This window comes from Scyliorhinus canicula, chromosome 17 (assembly GCF_902713615.1).
Source record: "Scyliorhinus canicula chromosome 17, sScyCan1.1, whole genome shotgun sequence".
In the NCBI taxonomy this organism is placed as follows: domain Eukaryota; kingdom Metazoa; phylum Chordata; class Chondrichthyes; order Carcharhiniformes; family Scyliorhinidae; genus Scyliorhinus; species Scyliorhinus canicula.
The window spans coordinates 115422472-115437462 of record NC_052162.1 but is presented as its reverse complement, the minus strand read 5'-3'; the positions used below and the strand labels follow the sequence as shown (position 1 = coordinate 115437462).

General features: G+C 49.5%; 1 pseudogene; it reads right to left on the bottom strand.

Moving 5' to 3' along the window:
* The window catches only part of LOC119951543, a 67000-nt pseudogene that overhangs the window by 46591 nt on the left and 5418 nt on the right, over positions 1–14991 (bottom strand).

Here is a 14991-nt window from a genome sequence, read left to right as displayed (position 1 = left end):
TGCCTTGTGGATATTCCATTTTCTGTCTGTATGTATACTGAATTGAAGAATTATACTGCATTAATTCTTAAATGTTACCAGTGAAGCAATAAATGTGTAATCTATCAATGAGTCTCTTCCTTTGACCTAATGGAATCTTTAATTTTTCTTGTTAGCCACGATTGTGTCACTTTTCCTGTTGGATTTGTGTTTCTTAAAAGGAATCTATATTTTATGTAAATATGGAATAATTCCTTAAATGCGATTGCCTGTGTATCATTACACATTTAATTGTAAGTTCCCAATCAACTTGCCCCTCATAGCTTGACAGTTTCCTTCTGAGACAGAACCATGTAACCACCATAGCCTATCTTCATCTGAACTGCATGCTTTAGGGGTTTCAAACAGAAATAGGAACTATATGTCATCTACCTTCCAAACACACTTTCACTCTGTGATCCTTGTGAAATTTGCCACAAGGTTCAAGAGCATCAGTCATGAGACTGGCCAGTCCAGCAGAAAGAAACCCTCCAACCCTCCCCATTGACCAACTGTCAGAATGAACACAATGCTGTTCTGGGTGTAATTGAGAGTAGCAACAATAACAGCAAAATCCAACCCCTGTAATCACTTGTGAACTTGTTGGTGTCTCAGCAGGTACGATGAAGCACAATATCCCTTCCCACACTGAGAGCAAGTGAACGGTCTCTCCCCAGTGTGAACTCGCTGGTGTGTCTTCAGGCTGGATGATTGAGTGAATCCCTTCCCACACTGGAAGCAGGTGTACGGCTTCTCACCAGTGTGAACTCGCTGGTGGGACGTCAGGCTGGATAATTGATTGAATCCCTTCTCACATTGAGAGCAGCTGAATGGCTTCTCCCCCGTGTGAATTCGCTGGTGTCTTCGCAGTGTGGATGATTCAGAGAATCCCTTCCCACACTGAGAGCAGATAAATGGCCTCTCGCCATTGTGAACCCACCGGTGCCTCTGCAGGCTGGATAATTGAGTGAATCCATTCCCACACTGGGAGCAGGTGAACGGTTTCTCCCCAGTGTGAACTCGCTGATGTCTCTGCAGGGTGGATAAATGTCGGAATCCCTTCCCACACTGAGAGCAGGTGAACGGCCTCTCCCCAGTGTGAACCCTCTGGTGTGTCTGCAGGGTGAATGACTGACTGAATCCTCTCCCACAAAGAGAGCAGCTGAATGGCTTCTCCCCAGTGTGAATGCGTCGATGAGCTTCCAGTGCAGATGGGGCTCTGTACCCCTTCCCACAGTCTTGGCATTTCCACTGTTTCTCCATGTTTTGAGTCTCCTTGTGTCCTCCAGGTTAGACAATTGAAGCCTTATCCATACAGAGAGCACATGAACAGTCTCTCCCTGTTGTGAGTGCTGCGATGTTTTGTCAGGCGGTGTCTGGTTAAAACTCTTTCCACAGTCAGTGCTCTGGAACATTCTCTCTCGGGTGTGTGTTTCCTAAGTAATCAAGTGACTCTGTCAGATCAAGACACGATGTTTGAGATTTCTGTCTATAATTCCTCATCTTCTAATATCCTAGAAAAACAATTTACAAAAGTTATCACTGTCAGCACAGGATAGAAACTCAGAACAGACAATTCTGATTCCTATGGAACATTCTTTCCACTCATTCCCCAAAAGCAGTAAATCTCCATCCCACACTCTCCCTCCATTCTCACTCTGCTGTATCTAATATTCACCCTCCCAATTCTCCTGAAGGTGCTGATTCAGGCTGATTGACAGATTCACGCTCACGGCTTCCTGTCCTTAACACAGAGACCATAACAAAAAGGAGCTGCAGTCAGCCATTTGGCCCATTGAACTTGCTCAACCCTATAATGAGCTCAATGGCCGATCTAGCTCAGCACCATTTCCCCACACTATTCCCCAATATCCCTTGGTGACTTCAACATCTCGAAACCTATCAATCTCGATCTGGAAAGTACTTGATGACTGAGGCTACACAGTCCTCTGGGGAGAGAATTCCAAAGCTTCACCACATCCTCGAGTGAAGAATTCACTCCTCATCTTAACTTTCAGTCCATTTTCCTACCTGTTCCCCGTGACCCTCAACTCCCTCGTCAATCAGAAGTCTGTCTAACTTCACGGCACCAAGGACACAGTTTCGATCCCGGCCCTGGGACACTGTCCATGTGGAGTTTGCAAATTCTCCCCATGTCTGTGTGGGTCTCATCCCCACAACCCAAAGATGTGCAGGGTCGGTGGATTGGCCATACTAAATTGGCCCTTAATTGGAAAAAACATGAATTGGATACTTTAAATGAAAAAAATATGTTTTGTTTTGGGGGAGGGGTGTCACAATCAAATCCAGTAACTACCCACATGTACCTTGTGTCAGGTTGGGGTCAATGTCCACCCCCTCACTTTTCATCCGAGTCTCAGGAGGTTGGAGACGGCTCCGGCCAAGTAATGGCGGACACAGCTCCCACAATCCCCCCATGTTGGACAAACCTCCCTATCCCAGGTGGGTGGGTGGCCTGGAACTCCACATGTCCAAGGGAAAGGGCCCCTTAAATGAAAAAAAAAAGACTGGGCATTTATTTAAAAAATAATTCTGTCTTGCTCATCCTTGAATATATGCAATGACCCCCAGACTCCACTGGTCCCTGTAGGAAATTAATTCCAGAGATAAACAACCCTCTGAGGTAAGAGATTACTGACAATATATAACATGGTTCCAATACAATATTACAAGACTGGGAATAATAATGCACTTTACAGAAACAATAATATATCTAATCTGTCCCATATAACAACACTGGACATTTCTCTGGCTGATATTAATTTACTGTACCCTTAAATGTTCAACCATCTCCTGGGGAAACCAGCCCTTTAATTGTGAACAGAAGGAGAGACCATTCTTTTAGCCAGACAAATAAATGTGTCAAGCTGAGGAAGCACAGGATGTCAATGACTTTAAGAGAGATAGAGACTTGAGCCAACCTTTCCAGAGTCTGCACCCTCCCTGGATTCACTTCCTTTCCCTTCAGTTGCTGCAAGTGACCAATTGAAGGTGAGAATGAAAAAATAAATGAAAAGGGGGAGAAAAGAAAGTGTTTTACTCACAGATGTTGGAGACAGGAAGACGTTTCCGTCTGTGTGCAGCTCAAGCTCACACAGGGTTGAAGGAACAACAGTTTTGCTCGGCACAAACCTCCACGTCCAGCTTCCGCATTGAGACAATGGGGGAGCTCTGATTGGTGGAACTCGCAGAGTCCTTCCTGTCTTTCAACTCTTTCCATTGGTTGCCAGCCGCTTGAAGACAAAGGGCAACGGATGATATATGGTCGCAGAGGCAGTCTTGACCTCAAGCAGAGCGGACCACGTGCCCAATGGAATAGCCTTTTTCCGCATGCGCAGCTGACTTCTTCCTTGGACATGCGCAGTCCCGTGCTCCACGCCAGCGCTGCCGATAAAGCGGTTTCTCGAGAGCGCGGGACTGTGGGAAGCCCGGCCGCCATTATCCATACTGAGCCCAGTTTCCAAATTCCAGGGACTGGGATGAAAAGTGAGGATGAGAGGCGGCAGTAACCCCGTCCTGACACAAAGTACTTGTGAGGAGTGATACCCTCCTTCGCAAAACTTTTAAAAAAATACCGAATTAATTTATTTTCCAATTTTAAAAATAAATTTAGAGTACCCAATTCTTTTTTCCAACGAAGGGGCAATTTAGCATGGCCAATTCACCAACGCTGCACATCCTTTTGGGTTGTGGGGGTGAGACCCATACAGGCACAGGGAGAATATGCAAACTCCACACGGACTGTGGCCCAGGGCCGGGATCGATCCTGGGTCCTCAGCTCCATGAGGCAGCAGTGCTGATCACTGTGCTGCTAAATTTATTATCCAATTAAGGGGCAATTTAGCATGGCCAATCCACCTGCTCTGCACACCTTTGGGATGTGGGGATGAGGCCCGAGCAGACACGGCCGGGGGGGGGGGGTGGATGTGTATAAAGATTTAGACACCTGGGTGACATATTGGGGAGGACAATAGGTGAGAGTGAAACTGAAACCGAGAGTCAGCACCTTCAGGAGAGGAGAATTGGAGAAAAGCAGGAGGAGAATGGTGGGGTGAATTAGTGTTAAAATCAATAGGGAGGAGGGAGTGCGTGGGTGGGGAGCTTTATAGTTTGAGAGGGAGAAGGATGTTTCATGACAAGTAGAATTTTGTATTCTGTTTTTCTGTCATCTAATTTTGCTGCAGTTGTGTTGGCATCAGAGACAAACATCTGGATTCTACCAACATTTTTATGATTGATGATTACAGGCTAGATATTGGTCAGGACACCAGGAATAACTCCTCTGCTCATCTTTGAAACAGTGACCTGGGATCTGAAACATCCATCAGAACAGGCAGACCAGAACTCGGTTTCATGCCTCATCTGAAATTCTACATTGCAGTTCACCTTCAGAACTGCAGTAGATAGTCATCCTTGGTTTTTATCCTCAAATCTTTGAGTAAGATATAAATACTGGGACCTGTGATTCAGAGGTGAGAGTGCTATGAACTGAACGCAACTGACAGCAATTACCTTTTTTGTAGCATTTTAGAAGGGGAACTTTTACAGACTGGAAAATAAATCAAATGTCACGGCAGGGTGTGATTGATGCATTCGATTTCTCAGGTCCTGAATATCATCAGTCTTTTTATCTTGGAGAAGTGACATTTCGTTCTGTCAGTTTGAAACATGTTAAATGGGAGTGTGAATGGTAAAGCACTGAAATACACAGGGATTTGAGAGTGTTCCTGAGCACTGATTGTGGAAATAGCTTCAACCAGTTACACAGCCTGAAAAAACATCAGACCATTCAGATTTTGGAGAGACCGTAGATGCATGGAAATGTAGGAATTGTGGGAATTAATTCAGATTCTATTTGCACTGGAAACCCATCAACACTGTCACACCAGTGAGAGCCGTTGACCTGCTCCATGTGTGAAAAGGAATTTTCCCTTTCCACTCACCTGCTGTTACGTCAGCGAGTTTACACCAGGGGGAGGCTGGTCACCTGCTCCGTGTGTGTGGGAAAGGATTTACAGATTCTGCCAACCACCAGTGAGTTCATAATGAGGAGGGGACTTCGCCTTCCCCCTGTGTGAGAAGAGATTCATTCAGTTGTCCCACCTGCTGTCACAACAACCCAGTCACGCAGGGGAGAGGCCGTTCACCTGCATCCAGTTTGGAAAGGGATTCCCTGGGTCATCCACCCTGCTGAGACTCCAGCAAGTTCACATATGAGGGGCGGCATTCTCCCCTACCCGGCGTGACGGAGGGTGCCGGAGTAGGGGAGTGGCGCCAACCACTCAGGGGTCGCGCCTCCCCAAAGGTGGGGAATTCTCCCCACCTTTGGGGGCCAGCCCCGCGCCGGAGCGGTTTGCACCAGAAGACTGGCGCAAAAAAACGGCGCCCCCGGCAGCGGGGTTGGCCGAAAGGCTTTCGGCGGTCGGCGCATGCGCCGGCAGTGACGTCAGCGGCCGCTGGCTGCTGACGTCACTGCCGGCGCATGCGCGATGTGGTGTTCCCTTCCGCTTCCGCCATGGCAGAGGCCGTGGCGGTCGCGGAGGAACATACTGCACCCAGGGCACTGGCCCGGCCCCTGATCGGGGGCCCCCGATCACGGGCCAGACCACCATGGGGGCACCCCCCGGGGTCCGATCGTCCCCGCCCCCCCAGGACCCCGGGGGCCTGCTCGCGCCGCTGAGCCCGCCGTTCCAGAGGTGGTTTAATCCCAGCGGCGGGAAAGGCCTCCCAGCGGCGGGACCACGGCCCATCCGGGCCGGAGAATCGCCGCAGGGGCCTCTCCGATCGGCGGGGCGAGATTCCTGCCCCCGCCACTTCCCGGGTGGCGGAGAATCTCTGCCACGGCAGGGGCGGGATTTTAAGCGCCCCCAGGCGATTCTCCGACCCTGCTGGGGGTCGGAGAATTTCGCCCGAGAACAGAGATTGGACTTTGCTGTTATTGCTGCTAATTGCAGTCAGGACTGAAACATGTTCATTCTGACTTTAGGTCTACATCAGTGTTTAGGGTCCACTTGAGCTTCCTTCAGTTCTACTTCAACTCCCCTGAATCAACAGAACCTTCTATTCCTTCCCCCGTCATGTGTTTATCTAGGTTCCCCTTAAATATATCTGTCTCTCACCTCAACCACTTCATGTGGTAGCATGGTCCACATTCTCACCTCTCCCTGAAAAAAAGAATGGTTCCTCCTGAATTCATCAGTGATAATCTGATCTTTGTTTACACAAATTCAGGCCTCCCCCACAAGTGGAAACTCTTCATCTCAACATCAACCCTATAAAACCCCTTTATAATCTTAAAGTCTCTATCAGGTCAGCCATCAGCCTTCTCTTTCCCAGAGAAAATACCCCCAGTCTGTTCAGTCTATCCTGTAACTTAAAACTCTCCAATCTTGTACCATCCTTGTGAATCTTTCTTGCACCTTGCCCTGTTTCTCTCTATCATTTTTATAATTATGGAGATGCAGAACTGTTCACAGTATTCGAAGTGTAGTCTCACCAAGATCTAACAAGTTGAACATGACTTCTCTGCTTTTCAATGTTCTTCCTCAGCAAATGAGGCCCAGGTACAGGCCCCATAATTCAGGAAGGATTTAGTACGGTGATAGGAATGAGGAACTTCAGTTCTGTGAACAGACTGAAGAGGCCGAGGTTGTTCTCCTTAGAGCAGTGAAGGCTGAGAGGAAATCTGATAGAATAACTCAATTCATCGGAACCTGAATATAATCAGCCTTTGAATCTAGAAGGAAAAATGTGTCTCTACTCTGCTTGCTTCAAAATCTTTTAAATATTTGTGTTACTGGAAAGTGTTCCAATGCATTGACTTAGGAAAGACCATCCCTGTGTGTGTGTGTGTGTGTGTGTGTGTGGACGAGGCTTCAACTCATTGTTGAACCTGGACAGTTCTTAGTACCCTGCAACATGGGGAAAGTATGCAACGTCTGCAGTAGTATGGAGCCTTTGGGAACAGATTCAGATTTGCATTTGTGCTGGAAGCTCATCGATGCAGTCAGACTGGTGAGATCGGTCACCTGCTCAGAGTGTGGGAAGAGATTCACTCAGTCCTCCAGCCCACTGAAATACCATGTCGCTCACACCAAAACAGACAGTTTAAATGCTCTGAGTGTGTGAGTGCCTTTAAAAGCAGTGTGGAACTGATAGCCCACCGCTCACACTGAGGAGAAACCGTTCAGCTACTGTCACTGCACAAAGAGATTTAAAAGGTCAGATCCTACGGATAGATAGGAGGGATGCGGTGACCCCAGGGGTGGAACTGTTAAGGGAGCGTCGGAGGCTGCAGGCGGAGTTTGGAGTACTGTCCACGGGCAAGGCAGTGGAGCAGCATAGAATGGCGTGAGGCCACTGTATGAATATGGGGAGAAGGTCAGCAGAATACTGGCACAGCAGTTGAGGAAGAGGGAGGCGGCCAGAGGAATCGATAAGGTGGTCGACGGGGATGGGAACCTGGGAGGGGATTCAGCTGGGCTAAATAGGGTGTTCAGGGATTTTATAGCGGACTTTACCGCTCGGAGCCCCTCTCGGGGCCCGAGGGGATGAAACGCTTTTTGGACGGGCTGACTTTCCCAAGCATGGGTAGGGAGCAGGTGGGTGAGTTGGGGCCCCGATCAGGGCCAAAGAAATTTCTGAGGGCTTGAAGGCAATGCAGTCGGGCAAAGCTCCGGGGCCAGATGGGTTCCCGGTAGAATTTTACAAGAAATGTTTGGGGATATTAGGGGATATTGCTGGTTAAGGTTTTTAACGATGTGAGGATTAGAGGGGTGCTGCCCCCGATTATGTCACAGGCCATCATTTCGTTAATATTGAAGCGGGACAATAACCCAGAGCTGTGAGCATCCTCCAGGCCGATCGCGTTGCTCAATGTGGACAATAACCCAGAGCTGTGTGCGTCCTCCAGGCCGATCCCGTTGCTCAATGTGGACAATAACCCAGAGCTGTGAGCGTCCTCCAGGCCGATCCCGTTGCTCAATGTGGACAATAACCCAGAGCTGTGTGCGTCCTCCAGGCCGATCGCGTTGCTCAATGTGGACAATAACCCAGAGCTGTGAGCATCCTCCAGGCCGATCGTGTTGCTCAATGTGGACAATAACCCAGAGCTGTGTGCATCCTCCAGGCCGATCGTGTTGCTCAATGTGGACAATAACCCAGAGCTGTGAGCATCCTCCAGGCTGATCCCGTTGCTCAATGTGGACAATAACCCAGAGCTGTGTGTGTCCTCCAGGCCGATCTCGTTGCTCAATGTGGACAATAACCCAGAGCTGTGTGCATCCTCCAGGCCGATCTCGTTGCTCAATGTGGACGCTAAGCTGCTGGCCAAAGTGTTGGCCTCCAGGATTGAAGATTGTGTGCTGGAGGGGATTATGGAGAACCAAACCGGATTTGTCAAGGGCAGGCAGTTGGTACCCAATATTAGAAGGTTGCTTAACGTGATTATGATGCCCCCGGAGGGTAGGGAAGTAGAGATAGTTGTGGCAATGGATGCAGAGAAGGCATTTGACCAAGTAGAGTGGGACTATTTATGGGAGATGTTGGGATGCTTTGGGTTTGGTAGGGGCTTTATCGAGTGGGTCAGGCTGCTGTACCAGGCTCCGGAAGCCAGTGTAAGGACAAACAAGATTACCTCGGACTATTTTAGGCTGTACTGGGGGACAAGAAAGGTATGTCCCCTCTCCCCGCTGCTATTTGCGCTAGCCATAGAGCCGCTGGCAATTGCTCTGAGAGCTTCTAGGGGCTGGAAAGGGCTGGTTCGGGGTGGGGGGGGGGGGGGGCGGTGGAGCAAAGGGTATTGCTTTATGAGGATGATGTACTCCTATATGTGGAAGATCCAGGGGCAGGGATGAGGGAGATTATGACGATTCTGGGGGAATTTGGCCGGTTTTCGGGATACAAACCCCTGGGGGGCAGCATGGTAGCATGGTGGTTAGCATAAATGCTTCACAGCTCCAAGGTCCCAGGTTCAGTTCCCGGCTGGGTCACTGTCTGTGTGGAGTCTGCACATCCTCCCCGTGTGTGCGTGGGTTTCCTCCGGGTGCTCCGGTTTCCTCCCACAGTCCAAAGATGTGCGGCTTAGGTGGATTGGCCATGCTAAATTGCCCGTAGTGTCCTAAAAAGTAAGGTTAAGGGGTGGGGGGTTGTTGGGTTACAGGTATAGGGTGGATACGTGGGTTTGAGTAGGGTGATCATGGCTCGGCACAACATCGAGGGCCGAAGGGCCTGTTCTGTGCTGTACTGTTCTATGTTCTATGTTCTAAACCGAATATGACGAAGAGTGAGATGTCTGTAGTCCAGGCAGGAGGCCAGGGGGAGGCCAGGAGGGTCGGCTGGGGGAGCTACCGTTCAGGTTAGTGAGGGATAGCTTTAGATATCTGGGGATACAAGTGACGCACGACTGGGGCCAGTTACACACGTTGAACTTGTCCCCACTGGTTGAGAAGATGAGGAGCGAGTTTCGGAAATGGGATGCGCTCCCGCTATCACTGGCAGGGAGGGTGCAGACGGTTAAGATGATGATATTGCCGAGATTTTTATTTGTGTTCCAATGCCTCCCGATTTTCATACCGTAGTCAGTTTTTAAGAGGATCAACAAAATCATTTTGGGCTTGGTGTGGGTGGGTCAGTCCTCACGTGTGGAAAAAGGTGATGCTCGAGTGGAATGGGGGGAGGGGGGGGCTTGCCCTGCCACATTTTAGTAATTATTACTGGCCGGCCAATATTGTGATGATAAGGAAGTGGGTGGTGGGGACGGGGGCAGCTTGGGAGTGGATGGAAGTGGCCTCATGCAGGGGCACCAGCTTTGGGGGCACTGATAACGGCACCATTGCCGTTCCCGCCGGCGAGATATTCCACTAGTCCCATGGTGGTGGTGGCCCTGAGGATCTGGGGTCAGTGGAGGAGATCTGTTGCTGCAGTGAGGGCGTCGGTTTGGTCCCCAATTTGTAACAATCATCAGTTCACTCCGGGGAGCTTAGATGGGGGATTTCGGGTATGGCAAAGGGCGGGGATTGAGAAGATGGGGATCCTGTTTCTGAAAGGGAGCTTTCCTAGTTTAAGGGCGCTGGAGGAGAGGTTTGGGCTGCCAGCAGGGAATGATTTCAGATATCTACAGGTGTGGGACCTCCGGCGCAGGCAGGTAACACCCTTCCCACTCCTGCCATGAAGAGGGTTCAGGACAGGATAATGTCTAGGAGATGGGTGGGGGAGGGGAGCATCTCGGACATTGACAGAGAATTAATGGGGGCGGAGGAGACGCATACAGAGGAGCTGAAGCGTAAGTGGGAGGAGGAACTGGGGGGTCAAATGGAGGATGGCCTATGGGTGGAGGAGCTGAGCAGGGTCAACGCGACTGCTACATGCGCAAGACTCAGCTTGATCCAGTTTAAGGTGGTACACCGGGCGCACATGTCAGCGGCTTGGATGAGTAGATCTTTTTGGGTGGAAGACAAGAGTGTCAGATGTGTGGATGGACCAGTGAACCATGTCCATGTGTTCTGGGCATGTCCAAAACTTAGGGGATATTGGCAGGGTTCATGGATGTCATGACCAGGGTATTGAAGACAAGGGTGGAAATGAGTCCAGGCGTAGCGATCTTTGGGGTGTTTGAGGACCCGGGTATTCAGGAGAGGCAGATGTTCTGGCCTTTTCCTCCTTGGTAGCCCGGCGATAGATACTACTGGCTTGGAGGGAGTCTCGGCCTCCGAAGTCAGAGGCCTGGTTAACCAACATGGCGAGGTAACCCTAGAAATAGTCCCCAAACCTGGATTAATCACACTCAGCCCACTCACACAGATCATTAATAAAGAATGAGTCATAATTTTGATTAACAATCATGTCTTTCACTCTATTTCAAATCTTCTGTGACAATCCAAACACAATATATTGTGAAGTTATTAGATTGAAAATGAGTTGTTGTGATTTGGGATTCACTGCCTGACAATGGTGCAGGAAGTACATTCAACTATAACTTTCAAAAGGGAACTGGGCAGACTCTGGAAAGGAAAAGAAACTTTCTGGGCGCTGGGTAGTTCAAAGAGGCAGCATGGGAATGATGGTGGAACGGCCTCCTTATGTTCTCTCTGAGTCCCTTTCCATTTAAAGGAAGTGGGAACTATCTGGGAGCCACTTCCTACGAGGGGGGTAGAAACAGAGATGATGGAATGTTTCCAAAAGGAAATTGGATAGCGCTTGATGGAAATAAACCGACAGGAATAGTGGGGATAGAACAGGGAAACGGATTGATCAGAGTCGGAATGGATTCAATGGGTCAAATAGCCCCATTCCCGCTCCGAATATCTGGTCGGTGTAAAGAGAGAAATTTCAGCTGCTGCAGTCTCTCCAACTCACTGAAGTCCCTCATCCCTGGTGCCATTCTCGTAAATCTCCTCTGCACCCTCTCTGAGAACTTCACGTCTTTCCTAAAGTGTGGGGCCCATATATAAGGTTCCATGCCAGAGGGATAGAATTGAAAACCAGGGAGGTTTTGTTCAACTTGTTTAGAGCCAGGGTCAGACTACACTGGGAGCACTGTCAACATTTGTCATCTCCATTTAGAAAAAGGAAAGGAGAAGGTGCAACAAAGATTCACAAGATTAATACCAGAACTGAGAACATTTCACCCTCAGGAAAGGCTGGGGCTGCTTTTCTCTGGAAAAGTGAAGGCTGAAGGGTGACCTGATGGAAGTCTTTAAGATTCTGAAGGGGTTCAATAATCCAACCAATAATCCAACAGGGATTTGATGAGAAACCTCTTTAGCCAGCGAGTGGTGAGAATGTGGAACTCACTCCCACAGCGAGCGGTTGAGGTGAACAGCATGAATACATTGAAGGGGAAGCTAGATACATACATGAGGGAGAAAGGAATAGAAGGAGATGCTGATGGAGGGAGATGAAGAGGGGTGAGTGGTGGCTCATGTGGAGCATAAATACTGACAGAGACAAATTGAGCCGACTGGCCTGGTCCTGTGCTGTAGACTCTGTGAAACGTTTATCACAAACGAATCCGGAAGAATGACTCGATACTCGGGTTTGCTCCAATGGTCAAACAGTTTATTGATTTAACACCGGCGGGGAGCGAGTCACTGGGCTCAACATGTACATCTCCACTGAACAAAGAAAATCATCAATATTTATACAGTTACTCAGCCCATCGATTCTGCACACAATCCAATCCTCATGGTTATAGATTACATGTTAAATATTGATCCAATGATTTCAGTAACTGGGCATGATGTAGCTGCATGATCAGTGCATGCTCAGCTAGGTGCTTCCTCAAGATATTTCCCAGACATCTTAGCAACTGTCCTTGGGTGTGGACAATGTACGATCTGACCGAGGAACCCCTTATCTCAGTTCTGTCTCAGGTCTTTGAAAAAGTGGGTACAGTGGTTAGCACTGCTGCCTCACAGCACCAGAATGTGCAGGTTAGGTGGATTGGCTATGCTAAATTGCCCCTTATTCCAAAGGTGTGCAGCTTCGGTGGGGTTGTGGGGAGAGGGTGGGAAACTGGGCCTAGATAGGGTGCTTTCTCAGAGGTCTTTGTTCTTTGTTAGGTGCAGACATAATGGGCCGAATGGCCTCCTTCTGCACTGTTTGGTTCTAACCGAGCAATTCAATTAACAGGAACTCCACGCTGCTGCCTGTGCCACTGATGAAAGGCCCGACTCAGCAGCTCATTGTCTGCATCTCTGATTAATGCAAAACCCATCATGCCCCTTTAGTTTGTGATGCTCCATTTTGTCAACATCATACATATTTTCATACACAATATCCATATATTGTAGGTATCTCCGCACTGGCCCACTCTAACAGATTAGAGACAAATGTATTTATTTTAGATCTACCTGTAGTGGGGGAAAAACAATATTTACTCTCCAGGGTAAAATAAATGTCCTTCATCAGCTTTTGTGGATCATTTCAGTGGAAATGTGCTCTCCCAGGCTCAAGGAGAATTCCGCACCTTTGGGGAGGCCCGACGCCGGAGTGGTTCACGCCACTCCAAAACGCCGAGACCCCCCGCCCTGTCGGGTAGGGGAGAATCCCGGCCCTGATGTGAGACTCACTGGTCTGCGATACTGGAAGTCTGCAGAGGGATTTGGCTAGTTTAAGTGAATGGGCTAGGGTCTGGCAGATGGAATACAATGTTGCCAAATGTGAGGTTATCCATTTTGGTAGGAATATCAGCAAAAGGAATTATTGTTTAAATTATAAAATATTAAAGCATGCCGCTGTGCAGAGAGACCTGGGTGTGCGCGTGCATGAGTTGCAAAAAGTTGGTTTACAGGTGCAACAGGTGATTAAGAAGGCAAATGGAGTTTTGTCCTTCATTGTCAGAGGGGTGGAGTTTAAGACTAGGGAGGTTATGCTGCAACTGAATAAGGTGTTAGTGAGGTCACACCTGGAGTATTGTGTTCAGTTTTGGTCTCCTTACCTGAGAAAGAACTTACTGGCGCTGGAGGGTGTGCAGAGGAGATTCATCCCAGAGCTGAAGGGGTTGGATTACGAGGAGAGGTTGAGTAGACTGGGACTGTACTCGTTGGCAGTTAGAAGGATGAAGGGGGATCTTATAGAAACATATAAAATTATGAAGGGAATAGATAGGATAGATGTGGGCAGGTTGATTCCACTGGCGGGTGAAAGCAGAACTAGGGGGCATAGCCTCAAAATAAGGGGAAGTAGATTTAGGACTGAATTTAGGAGGAACTTCTTCACCCAAAGGGTTGTGAATCTATGGAATTCTCTGCCTTTCGAAGCAGTTGAGGCTCCTTCATTAGATGTTTTCACGATAAAGACAAATAAATTTTTGAAGAATAAAGGGTTATGGTGTTCGGGCGGGAAAGTGGAGCTGAGTCCACAAAAGATCAGCCATGATCTCATTGAATGGCGTAGCAGGCTCGAGGGACCAGATGGCCGACTCCTGTTCCTAGATCTTATGTAATTCCCTGGCTTATCTAAACCATTCTTCTAAAAAGTGGAACCACATTAACCATCCTCCAGGCCTCAGAAGAGGGGCAATGTTGAGAAGGCGGGGCCTTCATGAATAACCTCAGTCGGGACAGGAGTTGAAGCCGCGCTGCTGGTGTCGCTCTGCATCATGAACCAGCCATCTAACCAACTGAGCTAACTGACCCCTGGTATAGATTTAATAATTCCTGAAATATTAGCTATTCCCTGTCTCCCATCTAGTTTCCCAGTCCACCTCAGACAACTTGCCCCTCATACCCGGTGAGTTTTCTTCTTGATAAAGAAAACAAAAGAACCATGTGACCACCATAGCCCAGCTGCATGGCAACATGGCTGCTTTGGGGTGGGGGAGGGTAGCCCAGCTGCATGGCAACATGGCTGCTTCGGAGGGGGAAGGGTAGCCCAGCTGCATGGCAACATGGCTGCTTCGGAGGGAGAAGGGTAGCCCAGCTACATGGCAACATGGCTGCTTTGGGGAGGGGGGGGGGAAGGGTAGCCCAGCTATATGGCAACATGGCTGCTTTGGGGAGGGGGGGGGGGTAGCCCAGCTGCATGGCAACATGGCTGCTTTGGGGAGGGGGGGAAGGGTAGCCCAGCTACATGGCAACATGGCTGCTTTGGGGGGGGGGAGGGTAGCCCAGCTACATGGCAACATGGCTGCTTTGGGGAGGGGGAAGGGTAGCCCAGCTGCATGGCAACATGGCTGCTTTGGGGAGGGGGGGGGAAGGGTAGCCCAGCTGCATGGCAACATGGCTGCTTTGGGGAGGGGAAGGGTAGCCCAGCTGCATGGCAACATGGCTGCTTTGGGGGGGGGGGAGGGTAGCCCAGCTGCATGGCAACATGGCTGCTTTGGGGAGGGGGGGGGTAGCCCAGCTGCATGGCAACATGGCTGCTTTGGGGAGGGGGGAAGGGTAGCCCAGCTGCATGGCAACATGGCTGCTTTGGGGAGGGGGGGGGGGGGGGGAGCCCAGCTGCATGGCA